We start from the raw sequence: 19906 nt of genomic DNA on the forward strand, positions 1-19906 counted from the left end.
AAAATATTTCTAAGGGTTATTATCAAGTGCAATGCTTTACGCAAAATCAGCCACCCACGCACCACACAACACAAGAACACACATCATGCCATTTTATTCAAGGGAATGTTGTGGTCATATTCTAAGGCCTTAATTATTAATGAGGGCCACTCCCACTTAGTATCGCAAATCTTTCATCTTTTGTTGCAAAACAACTCGTGGTGGTCATTTTGAAGACTGTCGTCATTGCGATGACCCGCGTGTCACCAACCACGCTCCTTGCGTTGCAGTGACGCTCGAACAAAACCGACCGCGGAAACTCCTCCCACAGAGTCAAAATCACATCGCCCGGAGGGGTGGTCGTGTCGTGATTGGATAGTTGGTTGCCAGCCACCCCCGTTGTCGACAATAACAATAACAATTACAAAATGTAATAAATAAACACCTCTTACTTCAACTCTATCAGGGAGAAATAAGAATATTGTGGAAAACAAACCACCTCTGTCGAATGCATAATTTAATTGGCTGCTGTCAAGGGGTAGTTTTGATACAGTATCCTCCCTGGCAACCAACTAGCCAATCACAGCGCGACATCCCTCCACTCGATGGCATCGAGACAAACTGAGGAGACGAGGCTCCTCCCCGGCAGCTCAATTCCAAATCGAACGACGAGATTTTCAAGCTGCTCGCTGCCACATTGAAGAAGAACAAAAAGGCGACCTTTACTATCAGCAGTTTCTGCTCTCCCTCCACGTTCTCTGGGATAGCCACGGGATTTCAATGTTCAACCTGCTCTATGTAAGTACCCGGACAAACCAACGGCTTTGGTAGTTGCTTCTGCTTCTTGGATATAAGTGTCACACACCAATAGCAACCGTTAGATACGCGAGCGTTAAAAGTTAGCGAAGCTAAACGAGGTTAGCCACACCGAGCACAACACAAGATAAGTAGCTAGGAAGGAAGCTAGCAGCTGTAGCTAAGTATCGCCCCCTATAATAACAGTTAACACATTTGCCGGGATAGGCTATAAAAGGACGATATATAAAGACTCACTGTTTTGGGTCGGAAATTGTCGACTTGAAGGTAGAGTGAAAGTAAACGGACTTTTAAGTGGTTGAGTGGAGCTAGCTAGTTAAGCTAGCCGGCTAACTTCACTAGCTACTTTAGCCTCTGACAAGGCTCGGGGTATTTCCTGGGAACCTTTTTTAAAAGGCAACTGGTCGTTATTATTGACTATTGTCGTTTTTTTTCAAGTATGGTTTGACAATTTTGAAGAACCTCTGCACATGGCAAGCTTTTGCTAATGCTTTCTGCACTATTGCTAAAATACAGCCCGCACTTGCTGTTATAGAATCAGACTTGGTTACAGCAGCAAACTAACCTTAAACACTGGTCTTGGGCGGAGGATATATTGGGTTGTATTTACACTTCGTCCCACTGACAGTAATGAATCAGTGAAATCAGATTAATTTTCATGTTGCGCAATACTATACTTTTGTTTGAAAGGTTAGCGTTAGCCTTTCAAGCACTCCGCCCTTTATGAAAGTCTGACCCAGCGCATGGTCTTGGCCATTCTTTTTCAAAGTCATTTTAGTATTGTCATTGTTGTGACGATGGTCTGTTATTTGATCTAAGATATAGTTTAGTTAAGTTTTATCGGTAGTACAGACTACAGAGTAACGTATGTTTTCAATTAATTAAATCATTGTCATGTTAATGCTAGGCTAGTAGACTGTTCTAGCCAGAATAAGTTATTATGCCTTCCAGAAAGATTTGGCTAACGCCTGAGTTAAGTGCCTGTGTAATTTAGCCCTCTCCCTGGTTTTCCAAAACTGAAAGGATCAAAACCATTTAGCCATTTAGTTAGACTGCAACAACTGAGGAAACGCGTTTTGGAAGAAATTTGACTAGAGGGACAGCCACCGACTGTAGCAGGTTCTCAATTGCCTTTCAGTTTTCGTTTGACGTTTGTTCGGAGATCTGATCAATCCCAGTAATCATTAATCTATCAATGGGTTACTTACCAATGTGAATGAATAGCTCTGCACACACCTATATTTGGTGGATGAGTAACTGGTGTAACAAGTAAGCTAATTGTACATTCCTGCTTATGAGTCACTGCAAGAAGTGCAAGGTGACCTAATTTTCCTGCCACATGCATAGTACAAGATGAGCATGAAGTATACTTTAATCATTGTAGAATATCTTTCATGCTGAGATACCAACTTGTACTGTAGTATGCTAGTTAAAGGGCAAGACCACTTTGGTAGCGGTTTGGGTTCTGACGTTACCCTGCCATGATGTAGCAACAAAGTTGGGCGAGGAATCCAAAGATAATTTCTCAATTGACTAGAAATTGACAATTAAAAAAAAAAAATGCTCCTCTGTGAAGAGGCTCAGGAGGAGCTCTTAACCAGTAAAAAAACTAAACGCAAACAAAGCTGATTCTGACATCATAGATAGAACATCAGCACCAAACCATTACTGTTATCATATTTTTTAGCAAAAGGCCGATGCACACCTCAGAAAGCTCGTGACAGGTAGGGCAATAGAGCATATATTAAAAATGGTATCTTTGAAAAACAAAAAAGTTCCCGCACACTGTCAGACACTTGCCAAAATGTTGCAATAGAGAATATATTAAAAGTGGTATCTTTAAAAATCAAAGAAAAGGTCCCACACACTGTCAGACACTTCCCAATAAGAGCAACAATATATATATATATATATATATATATATATATATATATACACAAAATAAAATGTCAACTTCCCATTGATTTTTGATTTTTGCTATTTGTATTAGGTTGACTGTACAATTATCAGCAACATCTCAGTCTTTCCCCTTTACTGTTATTTACATTGTCTTGCACCAGCGAGTTGCCCGCTTGATAAGTTGATACAGTAACGTGCTCAGAACATTATGTATTCCTACACAGGATTTTTGTCAATTAAAATAAGCAGTCTGCCATCATGTAGTTAATGGTTCCATTGCTTTTAAATGTTCCAAAAATATATAGCTCTGTTGCACTATTTAATGTGCTATAAATCAGCATGGAAAGTGTTTGCTACACGTGGCAATTGTAGCCTCTAATTAGGTCATATAAACACCTATTTTCTATACAAAAACTCCCAAATCTGATTTGACTAGATCAATCCTCAGTCGGGGATAGCCCTAATGGCAAGGTAACTAACTACACAACCCCAACCAAAGTGGTCTTGCCCTTTAAGCATTGTATAGTGTCTTAATTGAGTACACTTAGTGCACACTCTGGTTGTTCATGTTGTTGCATTTTTATTAAATATGTAGGTCATGTATAAGGTTGACCTCTTTATATGAATGCTAATTGTCACATGATGCTGGGGCCCAGAAATAGCCTAGTGTCACTTAGTGAAAATACAGTACAGCCTGAGGGAAGGCCCATGGAATGGGAGGCCCTCATTCATGGGATGCCATACCACATGTCAGTCACATTGCCTGCGTGTATCCACTCTGTTTAAATTGCATTACATTTCAGTTCCATATGTGTCCCTGCCTGTGCTCTATTGCGCCTTTTGTTAAGTGCAGTTAACGAGGTTCTATTGTGGGGAGTTCCGCATTTTTGTAATATCAGCACAGCAATAGCATGATGTTTGTCAAAGGGCTGTAAACCTGACATAAGATCTACACCAGAGGCCTTGTTAGCAGCATAGCATGTTGAGTTTCTATTGGGAATTTGGGAGCCAGTAATGTGAGCCATTGTAAAAATCTAGCTTTGTCTGATCTGGTTTAAAGCCTTGGATCTCAATTGCTACAGTCAGTGTTACTATATTGGTTCATAATCTGCCTATTAAACTCTTGCTTCCAAGATCATTGTAAGCATTGTCTTAACATTGGCTCACCTGAACAGTTGGTCTGGTCTTTAGAGTAGCAGACATAAATCTAGCCGGATGGGTGTGTGACATTTCACAATAGCAACAGGCAGGTACCCCTCTCTGTATGAGCAGAATAAAAAAGGAGAGTGTGACAGGAAGGGAAGTCCTCAGCCTTGGTTACAGTAACTGTGAAAGGTGAGCTCACTGTCCGGTAACATGAGGTCCTGGAGGACTGGCAGGGGGTGGGGTTCTGTGTTGTAGTGCTTTGGCTGACAACAGGGTGCCTCGTTGAAAGGTGGGGTCAAAGAGGTCCAGTTCCATGGCAACTGGTTTAACAGATTGTCCATTTAAAAAAAATCTTATGCCCTGACGTGCGTGGCTGCAGGGAGAAATGAGCACAAGCTTTGGTTTTATATTGTACTGGATAGTGAAACCCCTTGCCCCCCAACTAATTTAGTTTATTTGAGGCTTTCCTAAAGTGATGCCCTGGAATTAACCTGTGCCGCCTCCTTTCATCATTTGGATAATTAGTTGAATAGGCATTAGGCACATCTAATCGGTAGCCATGGGCACCTTCTGTACTGTCTTTAATGTGTTGTTTAGCGAATCCTGCCTATGCTGGCACTGTGCTTGTTTACTGTTGTTGCCACAGCAATGCAATAAAGCAAAGGACCAAGCTAACTAGCACAGACAGTGTCTCTGACGGACTGACAGCTCTTCTAGATGCTGCTGCAAGGCCATCCGCTGACACTAGCAACAGGTAGGACTAGGATTTCCATTGTCAGTACTAGTGTTTAGGTACAGCTAGACCATAGTTACAGATGGAAAAACACAGCCCTGTGCCAAAACATGCTAATGTAAAGGCTGTTGTTGTTATTGGAGCTGTTGTTTTTGCTCCGGTACCTTTATTACCCACCTTTCCTGATCCAGAAAGATTTATTGTTTTTATGTGGCACACTGGTCTGGAAAGTGCTGGCTTGACACACAAACAAGCTTGCTGTGTTTTTCCCATTCCCTTGCCACTGTGCTGCTTTCTCATTGGAGGATGTAGGGTCTTTTTAAGCTACTTCAGTGGCTTATTAAAAAACATGAAACGTGTGGCTCCTACTCAGAACATCGCCCCAGGCAGCTCTGGGTTCATTGGGACCATAAGGCGGAGGGAATGGGTCTGGCCACTACATCTGATCGAAGTTTGCTGGCCATATTTTATATCTCAGGTAAATGTTAAAATGAAGGTAGCTTAAATTCTTCCTAGATCTGTGCAGGTAGAAATCTAAGCCCCTTGCCTCCTTTAACAGACACCTATCTGTACCTTCTGCCTGTCCGTGTAAATGTTTAAAGAAGAGCACCACTGCTCTCCTCTGATCTCCTCGAGACACAAACAAGCCCTGCATGGGCACCAGTTGCTACCCGTGAGATGATTTTGTTGGTATGGCAACAGGCATCCCCTGACGTTGCTGTTATAAGGCTATGTTATTCTCCAAATGTCAGAAGGATTTATGCTGTGGTGGGATTCCATCATTCCACACCTCTCTGCAGTTATATGAGCAGGCTTACTCCTCCTGCAAGTACCATGATGCTGATTCAGATTCCCCCCCCCCCCCCCCCCAATGTAATAATGGCATGATTGCACTGTGTTTATCACATCGCCCTCACTAACTACAACACAGAAGAATGGCATAGAAGATGGCTGCTGTCAGTAATTTGCCAGTATGGAAATTTCTCTGAGGACAGTGTTTGGTTATATCTGGCACTATTCATGAGATGAAGCCATCCATGTTCCAATTGGTTTTATCAATGCTGTTGGCACATAGACCATGGCCCCACTACTAATTTTGTTAAACCGGGATCAGCACCACTGAATGGTTAGTCTGTCTGCAGCCATACATGTAGTTGATGGAGCAGGAGGCCTGCCCTCACTCTGCATGCGTCGCTGCCTATCTGTGTGTGTGTGTGGGTGGGTGTGTGTCTGACCAGGCAGTGAGATGACCTTCTGGATGGGAGCCGATTTAGATTTGTGACAGGAGATTATGACTCATTAAAGAGCTCAGAGGCAGCTTGAGAACAGTCCTGAGACCCATTTTCCAGAACAATAGGGCTCTAGTACATTTTCAGGCAAACATGATAAACCTAGATAAAAAACATAGTAGGACAGAAGCTACAACATAGCAGGTATAGATGATCTAAAATGCTGCTTGTTCTGCAGGCAAACTTACAAATTACATCAACTGAATGTCCGGAGTGGGTCTTTAAACATTGTCAGTTGTCCTTAAATGTAAATATTACGTTGGCCTTCATAAATGAATTACCTCTGTGCCTTTGTGGCATGAAGTTATTGCAAAAGTATTGTTACTAATTTACATTGAGGAAGCTATATCCAATTATCCATGGTTGTTCCAGATGGATAACGTCTCAGCAGTCATTTGGTGATCCATTTAAAGAGTTAAGGACAAATGTTAGTCGTTATGCCAATGAAACCGGTGAATATTCAAACTGGTCAGTGCGGGTAATTGTCTCTACTCATAACCAAGAACATTCTGTCACTGTCCTTCGTCCTTCCCATAGCTTCTTAGGCTTGATATTGCACTGGATTTGACTTGAAAATGAAAGCCCTGGAACATCTTTTCCCCTTTTTGTTTTCTTTTAATTTAGGTAAATTAGGATGTAATTGCGAATGCAGTGGCCACCCGCACAGGAGTTTTGTAAATGCTTAGTGACATCATCATTCTAGTTATACAGTTATGAAGACATGTACACCGAATTAATGGCATTTACTTTGCCTCCTGTTTGTGCACCTCAAATGCTGTGGACAGCCTACCCTACTCCGCTTGACCTGTCCCCGGCTGGCTTCATGTAGGTTAATCTCTTGATCGTAATGTTTGCTGCTGAGAAAAGCAGAATTCGTCCCCATCTGTACATAATGGATCGCTTCAAGGTCTAAGTGATTTAGCTTGTTGCTCATGTTTGTGTGTTGTTATATTGGAGAACAACTTTAACATTGTCCTTACTTCTTGGAATGGTCCCAAACTGAGCTAAGCGTTGTGTATTTCCCTTGCTCTCTAATCTAGAGTAGACCTCCAGGTCCGGAAATACTTCTCACGCGGAACATGCATTTATTGTGTAAATGTTCGGTTCGGGAGGGTTCCCCAACCCGAAAAACATCAGACAAAGTTAATTTCATACTTATGTTTTCTGGAAGCCAGACCCCGCCCACCACGGCTGACGCGCTGGGCGACTGGCGAGTGGAGACTTGCTCAACCAGTGTGTACACTACAGCCACGCAGCACTCCTGGAACCAATGGTTAAATTAATACCTGCATATTAAGGCCAACATTGATATGATGACCAATTATTTGTCCATCTCTACTGTATATACGCTGTGGAGGATTTGTGACTGAGGTAACTATGGCGGTTTTCTAGCAATAAGCTGTGTTTATGAATCGTCACGAGAGAGAGAGATTTGTACCTTCTGGAAATTGGCTTGTGTTCTGGTCCTGCACAGTGCACACCCAGACCGTTGCACCTTTTGACATAAAATATATATTTGGGAGCAACTATGCGACTACCAATAATTTCTGTGGTGTGCCCAAACGCTCCCGAGTCGCCAATTTCTGAGAGGAGAGGGAGAGAGACGCTTCCACTATGTCTGTACTGTTGCAGTGTGTGTTCCATTGCAGGCTAATAGCACCGTCCGCTTGGCAGCTTCTCCTCTCTATCTCCTCCCCCCCCCCCCCCCCCCCCCCTCTCATTCACTCAAACTCAGTCAAGTGACTGAGCCCAACAGCTGACGAGTGCGTATCGGTGCACACTGCTCGTTCATCGTGCTGTTGAATGCTTGTTACCGTCGGTAGTTAATTAATTTGCTCCAGTTGTGTAGCTCAAAAACTCAATGAAGTGGGCATTGTGAAACGTGACCGGTTTGGTTGAGAAATGTAGAATTAGTAGCTGTTTGGCAATGGGCTAAATGATGCTACGGACCTGCAGACCATGCTAATGACTTATGCTAACAACAACAACTCACGCACAGGACCGCTAGTGGTTCTCAAAGTGGGATCCGGGGACCCTAACACGTCCATTTGGTTCCATTTGTACTGAGTTAAGTTGACATTGATTTTACGATATAAATAATAAATTAAGGTCCCTTTAATATATAAATGTGAGTCAGTAGCCTAATGCATGTCAAACTGGGTGTGGGTGTCCTTGAAATTAAAATGATGAGAATCACTGCTAGAGCCCTGGCATATATTTTCAAATGGGGGTCTGTGGGATAATAACAATTTGGGGTCCTTGCTCCTTGACATGAAAAAGTTTGAGGCCAAAGTGTAGGACACAAGCACCCTCACACTCACAGTACAATAATAATTGCATGCTTTGTAAGGCTACTTTCACCATTTCATGTTTTTATTCATTTAAAAAATCACACCTGTGTGAAGTGAGGGGCGCTCTTATCATCATAGGTGGTGGATTAAATGTGTGGCCTAAATACCGCTATAGATTGAACTATGCAACTATGCAACAAACTGCAATGATTCGGACACTGACGTGTTGTGATATTCTACACGATTGTCACATTTCAGCAGGTCACCAATTTCACCGTAACACCACCATGCTGGAGTGTCACAGTCACAGGTATACTCCTATAAATTAATTACGCAGGGCACTCATGATGAGTAGTCTCGTCTTAAGGTGTTTGATATCGCTATAAGAAACTGAAAGCCTTGCTGCGTTTCATTTTTGGAATCGCTCCGGTGCCTAGACTCCGGCTGCTAAGCCCCCCGCACTGTTTCTGTTTCTACATAGCCATTAGCTTCTGTTTTAGCTGCAGCTCTTTTCTCTGAAACTACGCCACTGTCCGTGGCTTTGAACAGATCTGCGATGTTTGGAGGTAATTTCTGATTATCCGGTGATCACGATGGGATCATTAGCGTTTTCTAGAGCAAGGATTGGCCTCACTTTAGCTCGCTAGCATTGATGCTGTTACTGTTGGCGTCCAATATGGCGACAAACAGGACGGTTAGCATCCACACACGGGTTGGATTCATAGTACCAAAATTCCCCTGATCACGTGGCACCAAGTGCTACCCATTTTGTCCAGCAGGTGGCACTCAATATGTGTGGGGCGCTCTTGAGAAAAGATCAGATTGTATGTCGTACCCTAGTTATTGTGAGTGCACACACACACACACACACACACACACACACACACACACACACACACACACACACACACACAGTGTTCAGTTGAATACTCAATGTTTAATGTGAATACATGTTTTCTCTGGTTTTACTTCATATCCTGCCTGGTTTTTGTTTTTGTTTGCCAACCCCAGTATGGAATATCATTCACAGTGATCTTATGAAGTCGGATGTAAGTTTGATGAAACCTGCATGAACCCTGCTACTTGGCCAGCACTGTAACACTATTCTTTGTCCCCTCCCCGAGTCCCCACACATAATACTCTGAGGTTGTTATTGTATTAGTGTATACTGCCTATTTTCTCCTCATTGTAATTGATGGGAGGCTGGTGCAGAATTTGTGTCGGGTTTGAGGAAATGAGCAGCCAGGCTGCTACATGGCTGGCCCACTTGAATTACTTCCCAAACCCCATTCTGCTTAGGTTCCAATCCCATCCTCCTTTCTAAGGTACTTACTTCTGGTACAGTCCACTCCTTTTCCAAAGAAAGAGGCAGCAGTGCCTGTCCTCCCCACACCCTCCATCTCTTAAGTGCTATCGGAGGCCTTTGATCGCCAGTTCGCCACACTGTTTATCTGTGCTCACTCAGAGGCCACAAGGCAATGTGATAAGTAGGCTTTCCTACGTGTGTATGCATGCAATGCACGCACACATAGGGGGTTCGTATGTTCAGGAAAATACAGTCAAGATTCATGTATGCAACACAGCCAAAATATTGGTTATGTGTAGGTGCATGTGTGAATGAATACTTTGTGCTTCATTCTAAGGCTCATGAAGCTGCTTGAGACTAGTCTAGGCTTTGTGTTGAATTGTGAACAGTAGCACTTACTGCTTAACAATTTGAAAGCGCATAGCCTATTTTCCTGCTGATGTTTCCATGCTTCATAGCTGATAGCTCACCATGTTAACAAATCTTTTGCTGTTGTCTTGAGTGGATCAAACAGGACTGAATAGGCTAGGTAAGACTTTAGTTTGTGGCGAACCTGGAAAGCCTTCAAAGTACGATAGTATACTAGCCAGTGGCATCCAAGGAATGCAGAGAGGCAGGCCTCAGGAATTGTGTGTGTATGTTTGGTAGAGTGGTATGCTTTCGTCTATTTTTCTGGCTGTCATAAAATAAGAGTTCAACGTGCAGTTAACACTTTGTTACTACCGATTTAATATCTTTACTTTGATATAGGCATACTGAACAAGTGGACATATTGTTCTGCAACAGTTGAAATTAAACCAATTACATTTGAACAAAAATAAATTTGCATTATACATTACGCTACTAATCTTTGGTGGAAATCTTCATAACATAAAAGTTATTATGATGATATATATATATATATATATATAATATATATATATATATATATATATATATATATATATATCCGCAAAGCAAATTGATCAGTCAGCACATACATTTAAAGGAGAATTCCACGGTATTCTTACCATAATATGACGATAATCTATCCATTAACAGGTAGAGGCAAAAAGAAAAACACTCCTCAGATCCGACCGTGCATTTGATTGTTTTTTTTACATCTGGAGCGTTTTGATCGCACCACAGCACCTTGCTCCTAAATATATTTTTAGGTCGCACAGATTACATTTCAGGCGCATTTACGACCAAAACGGGGAGACACACACACACACACACACACACACACACACACACACACACACACACACACACACACACACGTATGTTTTTCCTGCATGCCTCTTTTAGACAGCCATTATCACCAGAATGATACAAGCATGTTGCATGCATATAGGCTCACTGATACGAGATTTAGGTGTGAAAATGTGGTACCAAAATGATAAGGCGTTTTTGACACTAAAGCAATTAAGCTGGTGCCATGAAGGTATTGAAGTTCAGTACCCATTCATGAAGGCTAGACTTTCATGTATTTAATGTTTTACATATGGTTACTTGTCCCCCAGCCAGTCAATAAAGGGAGCCAGTCAGCCTAGAGGGAGCGAATCATGAAAAAGTGTCCACTACGGTCGCTAGTAGAGGTAGGTGAACATGTTGTTCAGACGCTTTTCAACCAGCTGGCATAAAATGCTTTAATATTCCAGACGGGGACAACCACAAGCCTGAGTCAGACCGTCTGCTCATGCTGCTACCTTTACAGAGGTAAACACAGACCTGCCTATTACCCTCTTTGACTTACTTTTTAAATCCCAAGGCTCCAGTCTGACAGAAAGGACTACTTCTTATACTGAATATATTTTTAAATTTCATTGCCACCATAGACGTTCATCTCAGGGTAGTGCTTTAAGGAGAGAGTCCTGACTCCTGATAAAGCTGCACCTGTTATGTCAACCGTCCCATGATGATGACTGGCTGCTTTCTAGTTTCTAAGAACCTTTAGGTAGAGTCATATGAAGCCAAGGAAGGTACCCCATTATCACCCTGTCACTGGAATAAAGTCAACAAAGCAGAAAGCCAAATCTCAGTATCGCTTTGACTTTCTGGTCCAGTGTCAGGTATGCAAAGTGTGGTGTGCCATTTAGCATTTATGAGAGGCAGCGCACAGCTTGTGCTCACGGTCGCAACTGGAGTTTTGAGTTTGTGTTGAATGTGAGGGAAAGCTTCTTTGCCCCCATCCCATCTTGTCCAGACATGCCTGGGCCTTTATTTTCTTGACGGGTACTTGGGTTATTGTCAACTGCAGAGGCCCAGTAAAGGGATAAGAAGAACAATGCTGTATAGGCATTGATCCAGTGTAGGTGCGTGCATGATGCGTTTGCTTGCCTATATGGGAGTTTGTCATTATGTGTGTTCATGCATGACTGATAGGGTGAGTGGGCTGTTGTCCAGGCTGCTTCCTGTGTGCAGATTGCAGCAGTGACCTGTCAACATGCCCTGCATTGAGTCCCGTCAGTGCTGGACTCTGACCCAGGAGCGCGTAGCCGTCTTGTTAAAGTATGGTGGTATTTCTCTTTGCTTGTGACACACAGAGGCTCAATGTGACTACATTGTCTGTGTGGGTGTGTATACTATTTGCTCGTGTGTGTCAGTGTGAGAGTGGCCTTGTCTTTAAGTGTGAGCCACCCGCGCAGCCTATCGCACCACTTACGTCATGGCAGGCAACCAGCTGGGTCCTCAGGGCAGGTGTGAACTACAGCTTTATCTGGGCCAAACTATCACTGTCAGTTCTATATCTCTTTAGTAGACGAAAGGCTGTCCAGTAAGCATAGGTAGAGCACACTGAGGAGCTAAAAGCTGCATGTTGGTCAATCAAAAGCCAAAAAAGAAACCGGCTCAGTTCTCTCCTTACGCTCAAAATGCATTAGGTTGTCTGATTTTTACATGTCCTCACAATAGGATTTATGCGATAGGATTCATGTAAATTACTTCCCCTTTTAATGCAAGTGTGATTGCTTGTGTCAGAGCACGGCCTGAATTTTGGCACAGGACTGTGGGAATTGCCCCTAATTGAATTGATTCCTGCAAATGTTACACTTATTAATAGTCGGGCAATTCCCAAACACATACAGCGATGTTAACACAAACAAAACAAATCCGCGGCCCAGTGTTATGACAACAGCTAGCAACCAGATGCTAACGTGAGTAGCATTATGACTCGATCAATCAAAAGTAGGGATGTCCCAATCATGTTTTTTTTGCTCCCGATCCGATTCCGATCATTTAATTTTGAGACATACCGATACCGATCTTTATATTTTTATATTCACCTTTTTCATATGGCCCATAAGTCTTTGCGTTTGTGTGTGCATAAGTTCCTCTTTCTCTTGCTGTGTTGCCAGTTTTGCAAGAGAAACAAGTGACCAGGTCTATGAAAACAACCACAAATGAAAATAGCTGATCTACAAGCTCACAGCGACACATTGTGAGGTTGCACATCTGTTATTTAAAAACACATTGAGAATAGATAGAAATATTTTGAATATTGTTTTAAACATTTTAATAACAAAAGGCACAAAATATGTTCAGATGGATGTCCCGTGGACAATTACATATTAATCTGGGGTTCCTTGATGTGAAGAAATGTGGAAGCAAGCCCAAATAAGCAACTACTGTACACTTTAGAATCAAGCCCAAAGAAACATCAACCAGCAACTACCAATAATTTATTCGCAAGTGACTTTACAGAAAAAAACAAGTCAAAGGTTGCTTATAATAAGCAGACATGGCAACGCGGCCTGAAGGAAGCAAAGAACACACACAAAGAGCCCCAGGGCTTTGGCGGGGAAAAACGTGGATAACACTTATGCCATATCACAATAGCAAATATCCTAATGTATGTCACTCTAGTGCAGTCTGTTGTGTTGCCTTTCAATTATTGAAAGGCAAAATGTGACCATACTTTTTTTTCTTTCTATGAAAGCATGGAATCATAGCAAACTAATTATGTATTGGTTAATTGGAGTGAATACAGTTCTACAGCTTATAGAACTGAAGTCAAATTAAAACTCTTAAAGAGTATCTCTCTCATTCAGAGAGAGTACTACAGACATCTATGCCACCATGCATAGCGGGGTTGCGTTTCCTTTGTTTTCATCATAGGTGTCTTTCACGCCTCTGAGTGTGCCTAGTATTTGTTTGATGATCTCTGACTAGGACCAGAAGGAAAACGACTCACTAGCATAAACACAAGTTTTTACAACATCTCATTGCTTATACATTCATGCTATACATGCTTTATTTGAGCATAGTAGGGCTGACCCAAAAAAATCGATTAATCAATGTTCAATCGATACGCACGGGAATCGATTTTAAAAATTTGAATCGAATAGTCATTAAAAAAAAAGCGGACGCTTTTGGTCCGCGAGACGGCCCCATTTGGTCCGCGAGCCATGCTCGCGCCTCGCAGCACTGCAACGCCTCCTCCCCTCTCCCCCTCACTCGTGGTAACAACAAGGAAGTCAACACAGACCAGCTACAGCCTGCAGTCATGCCGCCACAAAATAAATCTAAAGTGTGGTTGCATTTTAGAATATGCAAGGAGAACAAAGAACAAGTGGTGTACAGTGTCAAGTTGTCAACTATGTGACAAGAAATTGGCGTATCACATACGGGATGGCCCAAGTGGGGCGAAAAATCTGCAGCGAAATTTCACGCATGGGACAGGGAAAAAGCCCCTGACCTCCTAGGCTCAGAGGGACTTCCAGGCGCGCTAATTTGAGCCGCGGTCATCCACACTTTTCTACCCCAAGAAAGAGCCTCGTCAGAAGTGTCTGAGAGCGGTGTAGACCGTGGCGCAAATTAGCGCGCCTGGAGCTCCAGGACTGGTGCTTTTTTTTGGTGTTTTCACATATGAGTTTCAATCGGAAGAGAAGCTAAATGCCTACATTTTCTGGATTATAGGCTATATATATTTTTTTTTGAGAGGTAATGCCTGTGTCAGGCAGTTGACTTGTTACGGTCGGATGTTTTATTAAGCCTAATTATTTGTGCGTCACTGCTTTCATGAAGGCTTTTCAGTTGTTGCTTCAATATGCTTATCGATTTAAATAAATGAGACCAATCCAAGCATGCCTTTCTCTCCGCTATTGTTTAAGGTCAAAACGTTTCTCCCCCTTCATCTGTCGGTTTCATCTGAATTTGTTAATTTTCAAAAATACATTTTATATTTAAAATTTTGGAGACGGCCCTAGCATGTGTGTTGTGAAAATTACCGGATGCAGTAGGTGGTCTTTAGTCTCTAGATTTGAGGATTGAGCAGTAAATGGAGCGCAGAGGTGGTCTGAACGTGGATTAACTGAATGTCATACATCAAGGGGGATTTAACGCAAGTGACCCAAGTTGGTAGCAGTGTTGCAAATAAATGTTTTGGTTGGCCTTTCCTTCTGCAGTGTTTTCCTTGTGTTCCGCACATGCGCACTGCCGTTCACTTCCTTGTTTATGTTCTGTCTTCACTTCTGACTTCAGGAAGCATCTCATTTGCAATATAAACGCTTCTAGAGAGACTTTAGATGTGACAGCGTGAGTTAAGAACGGAAGGTTTTGCCTCCCGTTTTTGGGGGGGAACGGAAGAACGGAAATATGGCAGAGTAAAATCTGCCATATCTACTGGCACTCTAGCTTCATTATTTTGAAGAATTACCCGGCAAAAGTTGTGTTAATTGCTAATTAATTTAAAGGTATATTCAGTGATTTCACTTAATTCAAATATCACTTATTTTTTTGTTTTGTTGTGATAATCCTCCCTACTATAGAGTGTGCTGGCCATATAAGGAGTTCCTCCCTGTCCCCAGTTAACCCCTGGGGGTCAAAAAACCTTAGGTTTCGTTTTTGACTCTCTATCCTGATTGGACGAAAGGCTGGGTCCCACAACCAAAAACGAAACCTAAGGTTTTTTGAGTGAAATCACTGAATATACCTTTAATATAATTGTGAAACCTAAAATTAAGATTTTTGATTATTTTCCATACATTGTGTGGCCCTAGTGTGTATGGGGCAGCACTGCCATGGTTTTTTATCTCCCTCAAGAGTCATGCTGTTCATGCTGTTCTCCTTGTCCGCAAGGCCAAGGTCTTCGAACCAGTGCAGGGCTCCCTCCCTCATGTCCCTTGTCTCTCCCTCCACCCAGGCAGGGATGGCAGGCACTCCTGTGCTCCCTGGCTTGACGCCCACACAGCAAATTAGTCCTCTGGCTGCTCCAAGGCAGCACAGGCCAGTCTAGCCCTGTCTGATCTCAGACAAAACAGCAGCAAGACACCCCGGCACACCCTCAGACCACCAGACAGGGCTGGACGCAATACTAACATCTGACCCAATGGGAGAAAGAGGATGAATTCAGACATTTCACATTTTGTGCATAAGGTTAATGTGCTTGCTCCAGCCTTCTTTCCCTGTTCCAAGCTAAGGACCTGCTTCCCTCCGGTGCTGTTTGTCTAAAAAAAAATATTGCTTCATGTCACCATGAGTCATGACCCGAGCCAGTTTTGAAAGAATTCATTCAAAGCTATTTAAATTTCACTATGCAAATTAGACCAAGACGAGCAGTGCCGCTGTTGCTGCTATGACAACTCTTAGGCATAGGCTAAAAGTCCTTGTTTGACTGTGACCACTTCTGTGCCAGCGGCTCAGCTGGATTTGTCATCCAAATAGGCTGGGATTAGTATACTGCAGTGGTTATATTGGCTATTCCAGTGGTTGAGAACATGATTTTGGGAGGTCCCCAGATGACAGTGAAGTGACAGTTTAAGGACTTTTAAGACCTTTTCAATAACCCAAAAAACCCACTATTTATCTGTGGAACCTTGTCAAATATTATTATTTCGGGCCTAAAAAGGTTGAGAACCACTGGGCTATTCAACAATTCTGCTAATCTCCTAAGAAGAGGGAAGCTTTGGGAGATCATTAGATGGGTTCTTGGCCTTATGTGGCGGTGCTCCCATGTGGCCCAGGTTTTGCGTGTCAAGGAGCTGCCTCACCTCCGCCATTATGAACTCCCATGGCAGTTAAATCCCTTAGATGGTGAAAGGCGTTCAATTAGCCGTGTGTTATAGAGGATCACTCACAGCAGTGTTCAAGCTGTGATAACAGGAAGACTGCAGTGCAGAGCAGTCCACAGCTTACAGTGTTCATGATTCATATAGATGGATGGGAAAACATTCTAATTGACAATTCAACTTCAAAGTACTTTATTTTTCCTTTCGGAAACCTTTTGTGCAGTGATTAACAGACAACAACAATCATAGTACACAAATGCTATAAAACAAAACAAAAACAAATTTTAAGATAAACTAGTACTAAAATAAATAATGAGATGAGTACATTAAAAGCAGCCTATGTGTATTGTGTTCACTATAGTTCATCAGGGGGGGGGGGGGGGGGCATTAAGCAAAGGCATGCAGCAGTCTGATGGAGGTAGGCTACATCACTACAACCCTTAGATCTCCATATATGGAGCCGACCTGTTCTGACATTCACTGACTGAGCCCTTTTGGTGAGTTTTGAGGTTCGTAATGGGTGTGAACTTTGTGAAGGGTGTGTGTTGTCAACTATTTGAGAGGCCTCAAATAGTTAGATTGAATTGAACTAGACTAAATTAATCATTTTCTGTTGCACTTGATGGCTCATTTATGCAGCTGTATTTGAATACGTATTACGTACAAACATAAGATGACATACACAGACAAAATGGTCTGTGTATTGTGTGTATACATTCAATTGAACGTTACCAGTAAATAATATATCACTTAGGCCTAATAAAGTCTAGAATTATATAGATTTCAAACTTTTAAAAATGTCGTCTTATACTAAAGTCTGAAAGACTGAAACGAAACTTATTATCTTATAACCGATTAGTTGGATTAACTGTTGCAGCATTGTGTTAATCATACTTGTATACAAGTTACTTTTCCAACTAATGCTTTCATTCTATGTTTTACACCAAGCAGTAGGCTATTTTATTAATCTTTGCACATGAGAGGGAGAATCTGCAGAAGCAGTAACTAGCCTAAGACAGCTATACTGTTAGTGTGGAAAGTAAGGTTGGGCGATATGCCATTTTTGTTTTCAATCACCAATCGTCTGTCCAAAAATTGCCGATGGACGATATATTCGTGTTATAAAAGTAAAGTGAGAACAGCTCACTGGTCGCAAAAAAGCCAGATCTACAATCTCTCAAGGCGTCACGTCCTGCCAGTTTTTGCAGCGCCATTCGCTACGTGTTGAGAGCTTGTAGATTTGTCTGTTTTTGCAGCGGCGGTGTCAGGGTAACAAAATAAGTAGTCCCAACACGTTCCCTCAGTCCTTACGCTCATGTAGTTTCCATCAGTCCTTATGCTCATATGCTACAGAATGAGCGTAGGGACTGAGGGAACGTATTGGGGCTACAAAATAAGATCAATAAATTACAGGCGGAGATGAAGTGAAGTTGAACAGATAAGCAGATGTTGCAATGCTAACGCGTTGTAACTCGCTCCTCGTCTTTTCTTAATTTGTTTATTTCCCCCCCGACTTCACGGCCGTGCATTGAAACACGTTCGGTGATAAGACACAAGACAGCAGTGTGCATTCTGGTGTAACTGTATATTATTTAACTGGGTCCGGACTGGAGTGACATGTAGACTGCCCTAGTAACTTCTCCTCCTCCCCGGACGGTCGGAGGCTTGGAGCGTCGGACCCTAATGCTGTTGTGAACTTGTGGGCAGGAGCATTATAGCATACCATTTCAAGGGGAGGAGGGTTTTCTACCGGTGGCTGCTGGCCCAAATTGATCGCATTTTGCTCACACAAAATAAAATAGCCCCGATTAAATCGCCTAATTAAAATATTTGGCGATAGACTCATCCAAATCACGATTGCCGATATATTCGTATCGTCACCCAACCCTAGTGGAAAGTGGAGGCATTTAAAATTATTATTGCAGCCTGGACCATCTAGAGCAGGGGTGCCCACACCTTTTTGACTTGAGGTCTACTTTTAAAATTGCCAGCTCAAGTTGATCTACCAACCAAAATAATATTATCCCATTGCTTAAAATACTCAAAATAAATAACATTAAGGCATTAGGACTGTTTCAAAATCAATTCTATTTATTTACCTTTTCAGTTACCCCACATTGCAAAGAAGAGATGTTTTGTTAAAGTTACTCTTTGTAACAACGTCAATCAATTTCAATTTGTAATAACGTATTGCTCATAAAATGTTACAAATATTAAAAGTATCACACATAAAAAGCATACACAATCACATGAAGGAATAATGCACCACTCAACTCAACCAGAGCAGAACTCCCACCACAGGACTCTGGCAATCAATTAATACAGTTGCAACCACTGTATTAATGGAAAGTATTTCATACAATTTAAGTTAAAAAAAATCTGAACTATCCCTTTAATCAGATGACTGCTTGCAGCCTTGCACTGAATGGAGTCCGTCAGCGCTGCGTAATCCGGACAGTCACTGCTGACAGCTAGTCTTAAACAGGTCTCCAAATGATCGTCCGTCAACGTGGAACGATATTTGGACTTAATTATCTTCATGTGGGAAAACGCTGATTCACATAAATATGTGGAGCCAAATAACGCTGTGAGCGAGGCTGCACAAGTCCTGATGTTTGGATACTTTTCCTCCACGAGTAATTTCCAAAACTCTCCATCGCGGGCGCGCAACTTTAACTGTATGTCAGCCTGCAGTGCCATGATCTCATTCTCCAACGCAGAAGAGTTCATGTTAAAAAGTGTTGCTATTTTCGAGGCAATGGAATCAACATCAGCTTCTGAATGGGAAGCACATGAATGTAGCGATGGGCTCGAGTAAGGCAAACGCAGTTGGACTTGGAATGTGACATCGTGAAAAAATAATCTTTTTCCCACTCTGCATGGAAGTGATATGTTTTAGGCTTCTTTGCCGCGCGCATCTTGCTATATGAACAATGATGGATAGATATCCTTTTAAATTGTTTGTTTAACAACAGAACAGACCCGACGTTCCCCACACTTGAAAACAAGGCACTACATTGTGGGGGGTTTTAAAGCCGCCGCCGCCGCCGCGCCGCCGCCTGCCCGAGGCGAGGATTGTTTTTTTTCCTTTTTTTTTCATGGCAGGGCCATGCGGTCTACCTGCGCAGCGCTTGCGATCGACTGGTCGACCGCGATCGACATAATGGGCACCCCTGATCTAGAGAGACTATCATACATTCTGTCCCAGCCATAACCCTTCAGGTTCCATCGGCTATGCGCCGTGGGCTTGGGATGACATTGAGAACTCTAATCGCAATACTGCTTGTTCCCATTCTCTTTATCACATGTTTAGGTCCTCTTGTTCTATCTTTTTCTAGATAGGATGGTACTTTTATCACTTGGTTGGTACAACCGATGCTTTTGTTCTCCCACACTTTCTTGTTCCATATTTTCTTTTCCCCTCTTGTCTCTCCCTTTCTATCTCTCTCTGTGGCCAC

At 42.4% G+C, this 19906-nt stretch overlaps 1 protein-coding gene across 1 annotated transcript in view; it reads left to right on the forward strand.

Moving 5' to 3' along the window:
- The first annotated feature begins 641 nt into the window (after positions 1–641).
- The window catches only part of ptp4a2b (protein tyrosine phosphatase 4A2b), a 37855-nt gene continuing 18590 nt past the window's right edge, over positions 642–19906 (forward strand). The window contains exon 1 of the mRNA XM_083780420.1: positions 642–777. The gene's annotated coding sequence lies outside the window, so the exon portion shown is untranslated. The remainder of the gene's footprint in view (positions 778–19906) is intronic.

Source organism: Protomyctophum parallelum (genome assembly GCF_964188405.1).
Source record: "Protomyctophum parallelum genome assembly, chromosome: 1".
NCBI lineage: Eukaryota > Metazoa > Chordata > Actinopteri > Myctophiformes > Myctophidae > Protomyctophum > Protomyctophum parallelum.